This window comes from Podarcis vaucheri (genome assembly GCF_965113315.1).
Source record: "Podarcis vaucheri genome assembly, chromosome: 8".
Lineage (NCBI taxonomy): Eukaryota > Metazoa > Chordata > Lepidosauria > Squamata > Lacertidae > Podarcis > Podarcis vaucheri.
In genome coordinates this window covers 60,964,229-60,977,722 of record NC_138766.1, presented here as the reverse complement: position 1 = coordinate 60,977,722, position 13,494 = coordinate 60,964,229, and the positions used below count along the sequence as shown (strand labels likewise).

At 43.5% G+C, this 13,494-nt stretch overlaps 1 long non-coding RNA gene across 1 annotated transcript; it reads left to right on the top strand.

Annotated features, from left to right (window-relative positions):
* Positions 1–1,861: 1,861 nt before the first annotated feature.
* LOC309539259 lies at positions 1,862–8,743 on the top strand. The gene is made up of 3 exons (XR_014222793.1): positions 1,862–1,948; positions 6,952–7,021; positions 8,265–8,743. It is a non-coding gene; the product is annotated as an uncharacterized lncRNA (long non-coding RNA).
* The last annotated feature ends 4,751 nt before the right edge of the window (positions 8,744–13,494 follow it).

The window sequence follows — 13,494 nt, the reverse complement described above, 5'->3', positions numbered from 1 at the left end:
TCTGCTAACTCTCCCGCAAATCCATTTTTGCAGGCTCTGATAAAAGCCCTGGTCCCCTCCCTTTCTGTAGAGCTGATTGAACCCTTGCCTAAACACCATCAGGGCTCCAATAGACAAACAGCGAAGTCCAACCTCACTTGCCCAGGAGAGCAAACAAAGCAGGTTTGGTTTTGTGCAGCATGGAAGAGTATAGTGAGTCCAGAAAGGCAGCGTTCATTCCTGCAGCTGCCACCATCTGTGCTGGGCCCTCTTTGGCACCCCATAGCTTTGTGTGGTTCAAGCACAGCTCACTGCCTGACTCCGTTTTTCCCCCATGGCAGTTTTAACTGGGCTCACTCCCCAGTCCCTGGTGGGGTGGAAAGCTGCTACTTTCTTGGTTCTAATACTGCAATACAGGAAGCTGAGGCTCCAGGCCAGCTTAGGAGCAGCGGCCACAGTTCCAAAGCAGGGCCAACAGAACGAGGTCTGATCGCTTCTGCCAATATTGGGAAATGCAGGAGAGAGAGACGTCTGCCATTGACTCAGTTGCACATGTTGGGCCTCTGCAAGGCAAATAAATATGCTTCCTTGAGATGAATATTAAACTGAGAGAAAAAGCCCAAGGGATGCAAGTTGATTATTGAAACTGAGTCTATAGGCATCCAAAAGGAACCAGGGATTGCGTGGTCATAAGAACAGTGGAGTCATGAGCAGGGATGGGTGAGTATTTCAATTTCAGTTTTTCTCAGTTTCTCATTTTTCCAGCCTTAAATTCAGTTCATCACATTTCCACATCAGTTTGTGATTTGTTTATCTTAGTGCAAACTTCTTGTGATATACACATTTTAGTATGCAGTTTTGCCTAATAGTTATGCAGTTTCTCCTAACATCAGCCACACTGCCTTGCCCCTGCAACAGTGGGGGCTTGGGGAGTGTGTGTATGACATTGGCACACTGGCAGCATGCTGACATCACTCAACACATGTTGGGGGGTGCCAACGTGACCAAGTGCAATCTTCATTTGTGCCCCTTCATTTATGATTTGTGGGTGCTTGGGCACCTAGGACCCCGCACAGTCAGTGTCTATGCCTAACATAATGCATTTTTAAAGTTATACTCACTAAGGAACACTTTACCCTAGTAAATACATTTTTGTACACATGGAATTGCAAAATTCAGAGCAGTGAAAATTTCAAAGGATGACTGTGTCACAGTTCTCATATTGTTTTGGAAGGTGCAAATGAGGTAAGTTTGCTATTAAATGCAAACTGAATCAAATTTCCCTCCCATCACTAGTCATGGGTGAAACCAGTTTTGTCTTACTTTTTCTGGCACAACCATTCTGCATTTCTCTCAAGATTTTAAGCCTGCATTTTCAGATTTCCGAGAGGAGGGCAGGGAGCCGGTTATTTCTGCTTGGGTCCATTTCCAGCCATCTCCAAAAATATATTATGAATATTACAGTAAGTGAAATTAGAGCTTTTCTATGACCCCATACACTGACCTACAGCCAGAGCCCAGCAGACTTAGCCTCTTGATTCACTAAATGTGAACGGTTTTGGCCAATCCAGCAGCATGAAGTGTCATCGCCTGGTTGAAGAGGAGTCACCAGATCTGGCCTCAACATGTCAAGAAGTACCCAGAGCTCCCGGACTCTCACCTCCTAAATCTTTGGGTGTGATCCTCAGGAGATTCAGCATGCCTTTAACACATGAAACATTTATTGTAATAGCTTTTGAAAGCCTATATTTGCTGATGTAGACATTTCATTAAGAGCCTGTCACATTTTTAAAATAATAATATCCATGAGCAACAGTCACCTGTCAAGATCTACAAAAGGAAGACCCTGTACACCTCATTTGTTTCAGGGAAAGAGAGACATTGGGTGACAGCTAGAGCCTGGAAAGACAAGCAGATATGTGTCTGCTCAGAAGTAAGTCCAGGTGAGATCAACAGGACTTCCTTTCAGGTAAGTGAGGAGAAGATTACAGCCTTGTATGTTTGGGTTTTGTGGGGGAAAGATTATACAGTACAATCTTATGCACCTCTATTCAGTTTAGATTTACTTCTGAGTAGACATGGATAGGAATGTGCTGTTGTTAATTCATTTTAATTTTGTATATAGTTAAATAGACTCCTATAGAACAAGGAAATAAATGGGCTAAATAAGCAAAAGATGTTTTCAAAGTGTGAACGTCCTCTCCATGAGAATAAATGTGCCTGGGCAATGAGTCCTGCCTGCCCCCATTAAAGTGAATGACAAACTTTCCTTTGCCTTCACAGGAGCTAAGATTTCACTCAATGTGACACAAGCAGATTATTTCCAAACAGACTGTCTTTTTGTGTTTTCTAGAAGGCATCAGGGCTTCTTTAAAACATAAGTGTCTGCCAAGAGCCATCGAGCTTTGAACACATGTTTGGCTTTCTTGAAAACCATTGGCAAACTTCAGCTGCTGTATTTCAGACAGGCCTGGATCTCATTGTTGGGTGGGGGGAAAATCCACCCTAATGAAAATAAACAGGTTAAGGCTACAACTCCTTACACGTTTACTTAGGAGCAAGTCTCATTGAACTTAGCAAGAATTACTTCTCAGGTAGACATACAAAGGATTTTGCTATCAAAGCCATTTGTTGTTTAACAGCAACACAAAAATCAAATGAAATGAAAGGCCTTGCTTCATAATTGTGTATAGCCTGATCTTGCATGAACTCACCACAGAAGACTTTTTCTGTGCTGCCCTAGAGGGAAGACCTAGGAGCTCGCCCCCACTTCTGCTAGCCCCGTGCCTAGAATCCACAGGTCTGAGCAGTTTTCTCCTTCCCCGCTCCTTTCTCAGGGAAAACCCACTCTTTCATGCTAAATCGGAGCAAATGTCAGTTTGGAGAAAACCTGTAGCTTGAGCACTACAGAATAGTTTTCCCTGGGGGAAAGCAGCGCGACAAGAGGGAGTATGGATAAGCCCTGTGTCAAATGGGCTGAAGTAGCAGAAGGGTAGATTTCAACGGAACATCAGGAGAAAAGTCTTGACGGTAAAAGCTGTTTGGCAGTGACCTTGGTTGTGTAAACGGCTTTAAAATGCAGCTAAGCTGTTCTTTTTCTCAGTTTAGATGAAAGCTGGTTTGGGGGGAAAACACATCAAAACGCAGTATTTCATTAGAAACAACAGGATAGATACAAGATAGCTATTGATTGGGACTAACTTCATGCACGTACCATTTACTAAAACAGAGAGCGGAGTGCACTCAATGAAGAGTCTCAAGGTGGAAACTGGGGGTGGGGTTAGGGATTTTCTACATTAGACAGGTGATGAACATGATGTCCTCATCATGTTCAAAGAAGAAGAGGAGGAGTTTGGATTTGATATCCCCCTTTATCACTACCCGAAGGAGTCTCAAAGCAGCTAACATTCTCCTTTTCCTTCCTCCCCCACAACAAAAACTCTGTGAGGTGAGTGGGGCTGGGAGACTTCAAAGAAGTGTGACCAGCCCAAGGTCACCCAGCAGCTGCATGTGGAGGAGCGGAGACGCGAACCTGGTTCACCAGATTACAAGTCCACCACTCTTAACCACTACACCACACTGGCTCACATAAAGAACCTTTCAGCAGAGAGAGAGAATATCAAATACAGTGGTAACTTGGTTCTCAAATGTAATCCATTCCGGAAGTCCGTATGACTCCCGAAACCATTCAAAAACCAAGACGTGGCTTCCAATTGGCTGCAGGAGCTTCCTGCACTCAAGAGGAAACTGCGTCGGACATTTGGCTTCCAAAAAAAGTTTGAAAACCAGAACATTTACTTCCAGGTTTTCAGTGTTCAAGAACCAAGGTACAACTGAACTGTAGCTGTTCTCCAGAAGTATTGGCAGGACATTGAGTATTTCCTAAAAACAACAGAGCACTGAGTTCAAAAATGGAAGAAAGGAACTTAGAAGCAAGCTGGCAAACAATGTAAGAATCCACAATGGCTAAGTTGGGGACCTTTGCTGAAACTATTCCTTGTCTCGTGATTAAGAAGGAAAAGGGCATCCCAAAGGGAAGGGCGAGAGTGTGTGGGAGAGAAACCGTTTCTTGCCTTCTGATTAAGGAAGGAAAATACATCCCAAAGGGGTGCATGTGTGAGAGAGAAAGATGTCACAACCTGTTTATTGAGCATTCATCGTGATTTGTTTGCACAAAGTTTGTGGGGAGGTAAAGTTTGTAACCCCAACTGCTTACTGAGCATTTGCCTGCAGGGAAGTTATACAATGACATAAGCACTGAAGAGGAGTTCTGCTGGATCAGACCAAAGGCCCAATCTAATCCAGCCTTCTGTTCTCACAGTTGCTAGCCAGACCACCAGCTGGTTGAGTGGTTGGTCAAGTAATGGTTATCCTACATTTTCCAGCACATTTCCACATCACTTTCCTTACTGCAAGGGTGTGTGTGTGTGTGTGTGTGTGTGTGTGTGTGTGGAGAGGGGGAAGGGAGGGAGTATTTTGCACCTGAGCACTAAACCCACTTTAATTGTGCAACCTGAATCTACTGGTATATGTTTGAACCCCACCTGCAAAAGAAAAATTGTCTTGGAGGGAAAGAGACTGTTGGGGGTTTTATGTCTCCTGTTATGAAGTAGCCATTTAACGTTTGGCTTTTGAGCCAGAGAGGTTTCGCTTGCTCATTAGAAGCTCTCCCTTTCCTAGGAAATACTAGTACTCTTCTCTGTATACTGCATGGCCAACCAATCAGAAACAAGGTCCTTGCTTTTATTGGTCAAAATGGATCTAATTCTACTGAAGTACAAATGGTCTTGTATTACACTAGTCTCGAAGGGGGGGGGACCTTCTCTGAGTTAGGATCCAATCTCAGGCCTTGCTTTAGACACTGTTTTCTGGATCAGATTATAGATAGATCCAGAGGGGTTATAAAGCAGAGCTGGAGTCAAGGGATGAGTCCAGTTGGGTTTCCCCCCCTGGTATCTCTGCGAGTGAGTCCTTCCCATAAGGAGGTGCACACGATGTACTATACCTATTGCCTTTCCGAGTCCCAGGTTTCATAAAGATGTTGTTCTGGCACATCATGATAGGGAAAGGTGAAATGTGTCCAGCACAAGCCAGGGTAATCCATTCCAGACATATGTGTAATGCGGGGGGGAAACAGGTGCAAACAATTGAGCCAGCTGTCAGTAAGCTCCAGTGATTGCTTTTGATAGCTTAATCGTTAGTTGATCCATGTGCAACATTGGCAACATCACTGCCATAGTTGACTGCCTCCTACACATCTGTAAACCTTTTCTAGGTGCTTCTTGACATGAGTGGGAGTCCGCAAAGCCCTGACATCATAGCAGGCTAAATTAGACATGATTGCTGCCATTTCTGTTTTCCTGCTACAGAACACGGAAAGCTGACAAATGTCAATAACTGCTAATAACTCACTAGCCACTACTGTTTGCCACATGCCACGCAAGGCATGTGCTCCAGCAAACATCCATCATAACTCGGTTAGCTTGAGAATCTCTGTGTGGATAAAGAAATCGTTATGCAGCCTTTCCATCTATCGCTGATGGAACTTACTTCTGAATCAACATGCATTGATTGTGCTGTAAGAAGCTTAGTCCTGTCTGTTACATTTCCACTCATGGGGTGGGGAAATGGATTAAGGGGGGGCGGGTAAAAACAGGATAGCAGCAGCAAGTGGCAACCATTCCATCTCGTAGAGTGCATAAGCTCATAAATAGCAAGACTCTGATCCATTTCACTCTGTCAGCTCCACCCTCAGCTGTATAATTCATATAACACTTTTTTAAAAAATGTAACACCGCTCTCCATTCTAGAAATCAATAGCCGGGTTCTAACAAACTATGAAGGGATGCAGGTGGCACTGTGGGTTAAACCACAGAGCCTAGGACTTGCCGATCAGAAGGTCGGTGGTTCGAATCCCCGCGATGGAGTGAGCTCCTGTTGCTCGGTCCCTGCTCCTGCCAACCTAGCAGTTCGAAAGCATGTCAAAGTGCAAGTAGATAAATAGGTACCACTCCAGTGGGAAGGTAAACGGTGTTTCCGTGTGCTGCTCTGGTTTGCCAGAAGCTGCTTAGTCATGCTGGCCACATGACCCGGAAGCTGTATGCCGGCTCCCTCGGCCAATAAAGCGAGATGAGTGCCGCAACCCCAGAGTCGGCCACGACTGGACCTAATGGTCAGGGGTCCCTTTACCTTTACCTAACAAACTATGAACTAGTTCTGTATACACCCAACCACTAATTTCTTCAGTTTTTCTGCCTCTTTTTCAGGGTGCTTTAGACGTTCTTTATCTTTTCAATGGGTGCAGGATTGAACTTAATATATCATTGTGAAGCAGCTGTGGGTGGTGCATGTTCTTTTATTCCCGTTAAACACTCTGCAGCCTCCCCTGCTGCCTATGTCTCCTGATCTAAAAAAAACCCCAAAACCCTGTGGGAGGAATTGCCTCATTTTAAATGAAGTGTGAGAAGTTGAAAAGGTGACTACTGAGCATCTGATGTGCTCCCTGACTTTGCTTTTAAGATAAGGTTTCATTTTACCATTATTATTATTATTATTATTATTATTATTATTATTATTTTAAAAAGCTTTCTGCACTGATTTCTTTGAAAAATAAAAATGCTTCTCTCTTGAAAAGGCACACAATAGGCAGTGTGGTTCCCATCTGCACATACATAAAAGCCCAGCTGAGGATGTCATGGGGTTTTCAGGAAGTGAAGGCACCCAGAGAGGCTGCAGGGTGCAGATTTGAAGACTGGAAGTACCTACACAAACATCCCTTGGCCACCTCAGAAATCAGCTAAGTGCGGCAAAATAACCTCCACCCTTTCCACAATAATTTCTCCAATTTTTTTCTCTCCCTTTTGATCATGTTCAAATTTAATTACTGCTCTTGGTAATTGATGAAGAATAATGGGGGGAAATGCAGGAGAACTTCTGCCAAATACTGTGAGCTGTTGGGTTTGTATTTCACAGAGAGGAACCATCCATGCCTCGTGGCAGATCACGGGGGAACTGATGGGAATTTCAAAAGCAACTTGCTAAGGTGAGACATGGTAGTCTACTCTTTTTGCATGTGTGTGCAGGTAATAAAGACATGGCATGAACTGCAGGCAGGTTTCTGGAATTCAGCATGATCACATTTTACTCCGTGCGTATTGAGGTGTGGTCATCTCTCACGGGCATGATTCCATGCCTGGAAAAAGTGTGCATTGGTTCTAAAAGTGGCTGATAATCATGGTCTGGCTGGGACCGCTCAGCTTCTTCCTCCTAGAATTTGCTCCATCAGTGGCCATTCCACCTGGTCTTTCTGTAAATTGAACAGAGCAAGGGACACAGGAATCTGCCTTAAACTGAGTCAGAACACTGGTCCATCTATCTCAGTATCATCTGAACTGCCTGGTAGCAGTGCTGCAGGGATTCAGACAAGTCTCTTCCAGCTATACCTGAAGATGCTAGGGCCTAAACCTTCCAGGACCTAAACTTTCTGCATGCACAGCAGATTCACAATGATCCTCAAGTGCCTCCCCTCTTTTCTTCCTATAAGCCATTATAACAGAAGAAGATCCTGATGAATCAAAGGCCCATCTAGTTTAACATTCTGTTCTCAGAGACCAACAAGATGCCTCTGAGAAGCTTGCGAACTAGACATGAGCGCAACAGTACTGTCCCAACTTACATGCTTCACAAGTGTCCCAGAAAAACCATCCCATTTTTTATCATTAGAGAACAGCGGCCATATTGGTTGCCACATTCTCATGCAATTTGTGGGTATGATTTCTCCCAGGGGAAGCACTTTTTGGGGGTAGTGATCTCACACAGTGCCTCAAAACACACATCTTGGGGCATATGTCTGAAAAGGCACTTTTAGGGAGGGACCATGGTGTGAAATCAACTTCATGCTCTCGTGATTAAAAAAAAGGAAGATGGCATCCAGGAAGATGGCATCTCGAATTTTGGCTTCAAGGTGTTAGGGGTATGAACTTGTTTCCCCAGAAACTGGTACTCAGAGGCATAATACCTCTGACATTGGAAGTAGAACATAACCAGCATCATGAGTAGCCCATGAAAGATTTTTCCTTCATCCATTTGTCTAATCCTCTTTTAAAGTCATCCAAGTTGGGGGCCATCTCATCATTCTGCCATTGGACCTGTCTAGTCTCGTCTAATTTTAATTTTGGGTGCAGTGCAGGGTGGCTTTTCAATGTCTGATAACAACCATAAGTGATAAAGTTAAAAAGTCTTCATTTTTGTCTCTTTTTTTAATCCTTACTTCTTTTGGCGTTTAGCATTTCACAGAATCTTCTGTTGACCTCTCAGTTCAGAATCATTCCTACCACAGTAGCAGCTGTCCCTGCCGAAGAAATCATGGATTCAGTTAAATTCCCCTCAAGCATCTCGAGGCCTTTAGGCATGTGCTATAAATTTAAAAGTTCTAATTATAGCCGTGAGCAGCAGGAATTACAGTCATGAAAAGCAGGAACAAATGGAAGAATAGCTCAGCAACTGAAAGAGATCGATTTTGCCTTCCCCTCCCCTCTGGGCCATCCTCTCTTGAGGATCTCTGAGGGTACATCTGCCACCCTGACAAAGCACACCCTCCCGCAGTCACCCAGCAGCTCAACTTATAAACCTACCAAACCTGAGAAGGGACAGGTCTTTGATACATAGCCTCTATTTGCCACAGTTATCTGTCTTGTGAAAAAAGTAAACACAAGAGGACATCAAGACACGCTGCATATTTCTGGTTAGAATTATTCACAGTCCAAACTTTAAGAAAGAATAGGAAAGTTTTATAATTTATTAAGGAGACCACTGTAAGCAGATGAAAACATTAGCAGGATTCTAGTAACACTTGTTGTGCAACAAATACCATGGAAAATATGGAGAGATATAAATATGGATGATGAAATAATATGCAGTTGAAAACGTTGACAATATGACCATGGAGGGGATGGTGGGAAGTCTGGAGATTCAGAAAAATCTCTAAATATGGATATATATTTGGTATTGTTGTAAATTTGCACTTGTAAAACCAAATAAAAATTATTTGGGAGGGGAGAATTATTCACAGTCAATACTAGGTTTTCTGTCAGGGCACTTCAAAAATTGTTAATATTGTTATTATTTAGACAGAAAGGTGAAATAAGCCCAAACTGTGATGTTTCTAATTTGGTTCTGTTTGAAAGTTTAGCAGAAGGCATGAAGGTGATGGGATACATGGAACTGGCAGAAATGACTGGCAGAATCCGAGACCAGGGAGAAGAGTCGGTGGAAGAAGATTGGAAGAAATTTAAAGACTATTTACAGAAATATTGTAAAATTAATGAATGTTAGAATGATGTTGGATAGAAATTAAGGGGTTTTCAGCTGTAATACTATAAAGGAATATGAAAAATGGATTATTAAATAGGTAAAAATTTAATGTTACAATATCTTAAGATTAAAGACTAGGATAAATAAAGAGGGTAAGGATTTGCTGAACCAACAAACTGAACTGGAATACAAAAAAGGGAGGCGTGAGTAGGTCCGGGAAATAAGCTAATGAAAAATAAGTAATAGAAAAAATGAGTTGTTTTTAACTATTTTTATTTTGTATTTTCTTACTTTTTTATTTTTATTTTGTAACACTTTGAAAATCTTAATAAATATCTTATAAAAAAAATGAAAGTTTAGCAGAAGGCCAGCTCAATGCCAGCTTTGGTTCCACTGCTATGATCCAAAATGGTTATTATAAGTCCGAGTAGCACATCACGGTCAGGGGAAAAGGCAATGTGGTTTGCAGCGACCAGAAAGGTTAATCTAAATTATCCCGGAGATTAGCTCTGAGACAGTGCGCGGTTCCACAAACATCACCGCTGGTGTCCTGAGCAGTGATCTGATACTCTTTGCTTTTGTTAGCATTTGCAGGGAGACTAATCCAGAAAACTCGGGCGAGGTGAAGACATAATTTTATAGGTGAAGTTGTCAGTCTCCTTGGGTGAGTTATGGGGCTCGACTGACAGTGGAACAGTAGCGTGGAAGTTACAGGTCAAGATGCTCCAAAGCAACCCAAAAGGCAAAGGCGTAAAATTGCAGTCTCTATAAAACATAAGGCAGCGGGGCCTCGCATTGTGAAAATGGCAGCGCTTCCAATTTGTTAGGTATGATCTGAATGATCATACTAGCTTGGAATAAATGGCCAGACAAGAAATCTTCGCAAAACAATAAAGACCATACTTGTGGCAAAGCAACATTCCCCCCCTACCCCTTTTATAAGAACCTTACTTACAGTGGCTCAGCTCATTGGTCCATTGAGCTCAGGCTACCAACATTGATCGGCAGCAGCAACCCTTGAGGGTTTCAGGCAGGGTCTTTTTTCATACCTTGAGATGCCAGGGTTCTTCTGCATGCAAAGCAAATGCTCCACAGCTTTTCCCACCAATGCACACATCCCTGCTATCCTTTTAACATAAAGGGATCGAGATCTACCTGGCTTAAGCTGCATCTCAGTTATTATTCAAAGAAAACAATCATTTAACCCTCATGAAAGTGGAGGTCTTGAATGTGCATCATCTGCTAAACAATAACTTGGGCTTTTTTTGCAAACTGCCTTGTGATAAGACTTTCTAAAAGACAGGCTATAAATGACAAAGTAAGAGAAAGTATATAATAAGAGCCCCTGACCAAAACCTTTATGTTTATTTCAATGTGTGCATAGAGTTTCTGGGGGAGCAGACTGCCCCAGTCATTTCTAAGGAAGGCCCAGTTCTAAATAAGCATCCCTTTGTACTCACAGAATTGCCCCACTTTACTGGAATGAACAGGTGAGACTTGCTTGCCACCACTGGAGGAGAGCAGAAATCTCAAAGAGGTTTGTACAGAGTTTCCTTACACTTACACTTAATTTTATTTACGGCTATTAGCCCATAAAATATGTACAAACGTAAAAGGGCAGAGGCATAAAGACCGAAATATTCGGCACCAGAGAGAGAACACCACGATGCGAGGGTGGGACATTGAGCCGAGCCAAATAACAGCTTGGGGCCCGGAGAGCTCCAAGGGACGGGTCGCAGAAAAAGGAAAACTGAAAACGAGATCCGACATGCACTCTCATCATAACTGTCCGATTAGTTTTGGTGTTGTTTTTTTTTTAGTGGTTTTTGTGTGTGAGATAACCGCGTTCAGGAATCTCGCCACCTGCAGAGTTACAGAAGGATCTGTATCCTGCAAAAGTAGTGCGGCGTGTGACTCAACAGGCCTGCCAACCAAGCGCAATAAAACAGGACCCAGGAATTTAATCCTGGCTGTGCTATGTAGGGGACAGTTGAACATTATACGTGGAAGAGATTCAACAGTTTTCCCGTCACACACGCACAGCGGAGACACCGAACCCCTGGAAAATCTGTGGCTCAGCAGGTTCGATGGAAGGACATTGAACCTTGCACGAATAAATGCAAGTCGGTGTGGTACAGATGAAAGAGATGACATGTATGATGGAAGGCCAAGTGGTGGGGTTATTCCGTGATACCTGGGGGAGCAGACACCCCCACCCCAGGCGAGGTTGTGTTGATTTTCAATGTCTGCTAATCTTTGCTCTATAAGGCTTTTGGCTGAGCGTAAGTTCATCTTTAAGGGTCCGCTGGGGAAATTCCGACGCTCAGAAGTTGACAAAGTTGTCCCGCCAGAGGCACTGGAAAAGGTAATGGTCGGGAAGCCTATGCCAGCTGGACAGCCAATAGCCAAAGACTCGCTTCCAGATAACAGTCTCCAATGATGCAATCCTTAACTCCAAACGTATGGCTGCGTTGCTCACACACATGGGGAGTTTCAGGAGGCGACGGAGAAACTGATTCTGCAATGTCTCAAGCGATGCTAGATTGGACCCTGGGGCCCAGAGCGGGGCAGCATAACAGAGGGTGGAAACCACTTTTGCGTGGTATACCTTCAATGCAGAAGGGATGTAGGAGGCTCCGTCGGCCGCAAAAAATTGGAGTAGAGTATAAAGTATTGTTTTCCCTTTGTTTAGTAAATACTGTATCTGTGGCTTCCAGCTTAGGTTGTAGTGAAAAAAGACTCCCAGGTATTTAAATTTGAAAACCTGTTCTAATTGGACTCCATCTAACTTCCAGCTGTAAGTTTTCCGAGACCTGGTAAAGACCAGGACTTTAGATTTCCCATGATTAATTGTCAAATGGTTGAGTTTGCAATAAGCCGCAAAAATCTTAAGAGCTCTGCATAAGCCGACTCTAGAGTAGGAAAGGATCGCTGCATCGTCGGCATATAGGAGCAGAGGGCAGCGGAAATCAGCTAGGTGGGGGGCATGAATGTTAGCTTGAGACTCATTCAGAAAGAGCTTCATATCACTAATAAACAAGTTAAAGAGGAGTGGGGCCCAAATGCAGCCTTGGCGCACACCTCTATTTATTGGGACCTCGTTGGATAGGTTTCCCGCCGGCGTGAGTCTCAGTACAGAGTTTCCTGTGTTGGGAGATGGCATTTCTGGACTCTGCACTTTCTCAGTGCCACAATTTCTTTTCTCTGACCCACATGCCCGGTTTTCCTAGTGCTTCTGTTATCTTACTCCCTACAAAACAGCGATCACAGCCAGAAAATTAAAGATTGTGCAATAAGCTGGGGTGGTTATGCCATTTCAGTAAACGAGTGACATTTTCTCACAACTCTGATGTAGGCCGATCACAGAATACGGAAGCCAGGACTGTGCAGGTTAGGATTCTGAGTGACAATAGCAAGACTAAAAGTCATTCACCATCCAGCTGTCTTCCCTGTTTCCAACTAGGGAGCAATGCTGCTTCACTGCCAGTACCATCTGTCCTCAGATGCTTCCACCTGCACACTGCAACTACCTGTTCTGTGTTTTCTTGCCCTCTTCATAGTGGTGTTTCATGAGGTTGCTCACTAGAGCCAGTGTGGTGTAGTGGTTAAGAGTGGTGGACTCGTAATCTGGTGAACCGGGTTCGCGTCTCTGCTCCTCCACATGCAGCTGTTGGGTGACCTTGGGCTAGTCACACTTCTCTGAAGTCTCTCAGCCCCACTCATCTCACAGTGTTTGTTGTGGGGGAGGAAGGGAAAGGAGAATGTTAGCCGCTTTGAGACTCCTTCGGGTAGTGATAAAGCGGGATATCAAATCCAAACGCTTCTTCACCATCTGCTTTTCAGCACCATGCAAATTCTCATCCTTTAATTAAAAAAAAACAACAACTGAAAAAAGCAATTTATGCAACATTAAGCCTAGATATTATAGCCGTGATAGCATCAAATTCCATGTACATTTAAGGCTTTGTCCTAGAAAGTTACACTCCTACAGGTCCCATAGTCATGCTTTACCTGGCTGATATACGTGTCTCACCATCCTCACAATTCATAAAAGAAATATGGTTGGACTAGATGAAACTCATGGTCCCTTCCAACACTACAGTTCTATGTTGTGGTGGTTGGGATTCTAGTTTCTCCATTACTGGGAAGTCCCAAAGTTTAGTGTGACAGTTCTGGATATTCAGACCCAAGGTGTTTTTGCAT